This window comes from Daktulosphaira vitifoliae, unplaced genomic scaffold (genome assembly GCF_025091365.1).
Source record: "Daktulosphaira vitifoliae isolate Bord-2020 unplaced genomic scaffold, ASM2509136v1 Scaffold_1, whole genome shotgun sequence".
Taxonomy (NCBI): Eukaryota; Metazoa; Arthropoda; class Insecta; order Hemiptera; family Phylloxeridae; genus Daktulosphaira; species Daktulosphaira vitifoliae.
The window spans coordinates 60,734,722-60,740,721 of NW_026099572.1; positions in this window are offsets into that span (position 1 = coordinate 60,734,722).

A 6,000-nucleotide genomic window follows, 5' to 3' on the forward strand; every position below is an offset into this window, starting at 1 on the left:
CGTATGCCGAAACAATTATAAATTTTAATTAATAAAAATAGATGATTAGAAATAATTTAACTTGGCTATGTGTTATTGTTCAATTAAAAGTTCAATGAAAATATTAGAAAAATAATAGACACAAAATAAAAACAATAAAACAGAAAATAATAATAAATTTTTAGTAGGTGCCATTACTCCATTATCACTTTCTTGAACATAAAAATTTATAATTATTCATAAATTATAAGCAATTAATATAAAATATCAGCTACCTTCTTAAAAATAATAAATTGTAACAAAAAATATTAAGTGAATAAAAATGTATAGTGTATGTGATATATTAACATAATATAATAATATAATTACCCCCCCTGTGGGTAGATAAAGGGTCCGATTATCAAAAAAATTATATCTAATGTAAGGAAAATATCTAAGATTTCAATATAAAAAAACTTATTTTTCTTCATTCATTTTTCAATAAATTTTGACAATTTTAAGAAAAAATAAAAGGTGATTGAATCAGGTAAATCCTGATTGCATATTAATGTTAACAATATTATTTTTTTAATCCTCCTAGAATTTTCTATTGATGTCTATTTCAAACTTGCAAGTTGAGCTAAAAGTTATGATAATAAATCATTTTTTTTATTATTATAAGCTTTCACAAAAAACCACTTTAAATGACCAAAAAAAAATTTAAAAATTACATTTTGCTCTGGTTATTTTTAATATTACTTTTTCCATAATAAAGTATATTACACTAACTTTAATTTAAGATATATATATATATATATATATATATAAAAGTGTCAGTATTTCTGAAACATTTTCAAAAGTATAGTTGAAAAAGTTTTTTGAAAATCATTTTGAATCCCTTTCTGAGTGCAGTTAAAGACTCTGACACAGCCACGGCGTTGTCACACGTTGACACCCCGCGGTCGTATCAGCTCCTTCTCAGCCACCACTTCACTGTAAACCGGACCGTTACACACACGCGTTATCGTCGTGGTGTAAAGTCCAACAAATGCCTAGCGTCGAATACCCCGCCGCAATAATACGTCGAGTCAGTCATCTCCGAGACACTTCCATGTCCGTTTTTCGGTTGTTTGTAGCATTTTCAGGATTCCTATTACTACGAATACGATTATATATAACGTGTGTTAATTATCTTAGTATTATTAACCATACAATTTTGTCTTTTCCATACTTTTATTTTCAATACTTTGTTTTTTTTTTGTAATCTGTGCAATAAATTACGGTTCACGCCAATTAATAATTAAAACCTTGTGTGGCCTAAGTTTCTTCAACATCGACCTCTGACAACTCATGTAACTATAAAAAAAAAATTGTATTGGACCATAAATTTTTCAAAAAGTTATGGCAGTTTTAATTTAAAAAAATGAAGGAAATGTCAAAAATTACCGATTTTTAAATTTGTATTTTTTTTTTTGGAGATTTTCCCCATTTACGGGGAACGAGGGAATTTTTTTCTATTTTTAGGGTAATGTTATCGAATATATACTATTTGTGATCTTTTGACGTATTGTTGAAAGAAATCGGTTCGGTGAGAGCTGAGAAAAAGTGGTAACAGACACAAAAATAAAATAAATAAATAAACACATCTTAGTAAAACCAATACCTTCTCAGCTTCGCATCAAAGCTCACATACGAGCACCATGTTTAGTTAAAAAAAACACGGATAGGTTTAGGATCAGTTTTTTTCAATTCTAAATAGAATATTATTATTCAAATACTGAAATATACACAGAAAAATACAGGCGCTGATATACAGAGTAATTTTTTTATCATAACTCACTCAATTACTTACAGAATAAATACAATTGAAACATTTATTTTTTGGTTATCTTTAGCTACACATTATTCTTGAATTATTAACTATGTAATACTTTTTAAGTTCATTCCTTATGCCTTGTAAGGGTGTCAACTTCGTTTTTTTAAATGGGAACACATATTTTGAATTTAATAAAATGTTTGAGTTATTAATTTAATAGTAAATGGCATTTGAATTTTTAATATGACTTTATTAGTTTATTAGATATAAACATTTAAAGTTTCAAATTGTTTAGTTAATATACATGCATAATACACAAGGAATTGTAAGTACAGATAGCCAATTGTTATTTTATGACATCAATATTCACAAGTACACAGTATTTATTATCAATGATAGTAAGGCACATTTTGTGAGTTTATAAATACAGTAACTATCAATACAGAAAGTATATCTATTGATAGTGACAATTGACAATAAACACTCAGTGTCTGTGACTAGAAAAGTATTCCATAGTTAATAATTCAAAAATAATGTGTAACTAAAAAAAACCAAAAAAAAAAAAAAATGTTAAAATTGTATTTATTCTGTAAATAATTAAGTGGTTTATGATAAAAAAATTACTCTGTATAATTTGGCGGCACGTGCGTCGGATGTAAGTCACAAGTGGACTGGTTTACATAGCCGCCGACGTGTCTCGTGGTGCTAAACCCTCCCGACGTGTTCTTTTTACCGACCAAAAGACAAGACGAGCATAGTGTTATTGTCAACACTGACGAATGCGATGGTGGGCAGCTGGTAATCACAACCGGATAACAAGTTAATTTACAATAAATTAATTGTGCACCTTACGGACTGTGTCAATATTCACTGAGTCTCTAAATTTTGAGACCATGGTTTTCTAACCATTGACATGTATGCTAAATGGGTTAATAGAAACCCTTCGAAAATTGTAAACATATACATTTTAGATATTAAGCTGAGTTTATAGTATTAAGTAGTCAAAGAAAACATTTGTGCTGACCTCCCTTCCAAACTAATATTTAGGCTAATTAAGATCAAATATTAACTTCGAATCATAGCTACAGAGGTATAGGAGTTATACCGATTTTTGGCGTTTTAAAAAGTTTTAAAGCCCTGATATTGTAGGTATGATTCGATAAACAATATTGAATTATTAACCATACATAAATTTTGATTTTGTTTATAATCCTTTTTTATGCTCAAGTGACAAACTAAAATATGATATTAAAAAAAACCATTTTAATACTCTGTGTATTTTTTTTATTCTCTATTCTGTGTCCTATTTTCCTAAAAATTTGAATTTTAGTTTTTTAAATAAAAATAATGAAAATCTACATTTGATAAAATTTTAACAAAAAAGAAATTATTTGGGAAAATGACCATTTTTTTAATTTTAAAAAGTAAGATAGTATTATTCTCTACTAAGAATATATTTTTTTATATATTTCAAATATCGTGTTAGTCGCAGTTAAACAATTGATTGTATATTTGTACTTAATTTATGATGTTATTATAAGACTTTATATTAGACTTATAGAAAACATTTTTTTGCACGTGTATTATGCACAATCATAAAGATAAAAGTGTAATAAGTAGTCAGCAAATTATTTGTTTAAGTTATATTAAAATGATTTGTTAATATCAAAAATTTACCAAAAAAATGTTCTATAAACAAGTAACTTCAATACTGTTCACATTATTAAAAATAGTTATAGAATTAATATTATAATTTATTGTGTTTAACTTGAAATAAATTATATGATTTATATACATAATATATATATTATTCATTGATGAAATAAAAAATATGATAACGCCTAATTATAAATGGAAACTTAAGACTTTGTTGATATTCTTAAAATGTAAATACTTTATTATTTTCTTAGGATAACATCATAAATGAAAACATGGAATTATTTTATTTTATATAATTAGAAAATTAAAATGTTCTTATTTTTCCTCGCCTTAATTCCACTACTTGAGGACTCTATCCTTATTCTAAACGTCTAGACGCCTAAACGTCTAGACGCGTCTACTTGACACCATCTCCCACATCATCTACGCTCAAATCTGCCGTCCTCATATCTCATTCAATAACATCCCTCCATTTCTTTTTTGGTCTTCCTCTACCTGTTCTTCTTTCAATATTCATTCCTTCCTACTAATCTCTTAACTTGAATAAGAACTAAAATCCTAAATACTTATTATTTGTGATAATTATTTTTAGTTATTGCATAAAAAAAAAATTATCGTAATATAATTCATGATCCAAATAACTTCATTATTTGGAAATTTTTTAATTTAAATTTAATTTTTAAAAATTATTTATTTAAAAAAATGTATTGAATTTACACAAGTTTTTACATTAAAATTATACATTTATTAATATTATTAGTTTTGATGCAAAGTGAGAGAGTATTAATTTTACTATGAAGTGTTTTTTTAGTTTTAAAATTGTTGAAAAATATTGACCGAAGGTATAAGAGTATACTAATTGTTTAAATTATTATACATTAAAGAAAAGGATACTATAACTTGATAGTAAAATATCTATGTTTAATAGATATTAATAAAGGACCCAGGGAAGGGTCCTCTTCACAAGAAATATATACTTTTAATTATTGTGGTTTTTTTAATGTATTCCGATAAAACTTAGAGTAGATTAAAATTTTAATAATAATATACTGCAAAGTATTTTAATGATAAGTAATAAACATTTATCAAAATATTTTTTTTTTTAGTCAATTTTTAAATTAAGATTATCTTCACTTCAAATAAAAAATAGAAAGAATATAGAATATTCATTTTATAATTAATAAATTGAAACATGTTTTGGGTAACTATTGATAAAATTGGAAAATATTACAATAATAGAAGTTAATTGTTCAAAATTAATAATTTAAAATTTTTAATTAAAATTTAATATTTTATATTTATGTCTAAATAAAAATGAATTAACTAAAATGTATTTTATATTTAATAACGTTAAAAGGTAAACAATACATTTATTTTTGTATGTTTTTAATTTTTCAATTGATATTTCATAAACTTTTTAATTTTTCATTATCCTGTACGACTTTTATAGTTAAAAACAAAATTATCATACATTCTTTTAGTACAATTAACTATAAAATAAGTTTTAGCTGAAAATGCAATTATACTAAATACCATTTAAGTGTACATTTAAAAGCATAAAATTAAAAGTTATAGCAGAAAAAATACATTTTCTACAGTATGACTTTATACCTGGCAGGAGGAATGGTACGGTTGGAAAATGACTATTGTTAAAAATAGCAATATCTGCGTCTCACCTAATACCATGATTATAAAATACTTAATATTTTAATATTTATTTTTATATTTAATATTTTTCGAATAACTGGTCAAAAAGTTGTTATCGGCTAGTCATTTTTTTAATTAGATAATTTATTATTTTAAAAGCTAGTTGAATGTGTAGTTTGCTTTTATATATAACTACTAATTTTCAGATGATTTTTCTTTCATTTATGTAAACATTTTCCAACTCCACAAAAAATGTTTTACAGTACTTTAAATTATAGCTCTGACATAATTATTTTTAAAACTTAATAAATGTAATTATTTTGCAATATATTATTTATTTCAATACAAACACTTAATTGTACACACTGCCCAAACATTATTAATAAGTTACACATCAATGATCTCATATCCTAGGAAATTAAATATCAAAAAATTAAAAAGGTTTTTGTATTAAAATTTAAGATAATTAAATACCTGTGAATATGTTTTGAAAAAATAACTGATAGATCAACAGGGTCCTAATCTACCAAATAAATTTAGATGTAATTTCATTGATCAAAACTACTTATTTATTTATAAAATTAAAAATTAATCAAACTCAACAAACTTAAATTAACAAATATAGGTCTGATTTATTTGGCTATCTACTATAATTTAATAACATTAGTCAACACAAAAGTTGAGTTTGGATTTTTAATAATGAAATCTAATTATTTGGATATCATTAATGACAGAAGAAATATTTTACTAAAAATATTTGTTTTAATTATATTAAAATTAAGTTTTTAACATAAAATAACGGTTTTCATTGAAATTTCTTTATTTTTAATTTATTTATGATTGAAAAGAAAAATACCACAAATTTAAAAAAATACTGTTTATAATTATTTTGATATAAATATTTTGTAAAAATGTACAAC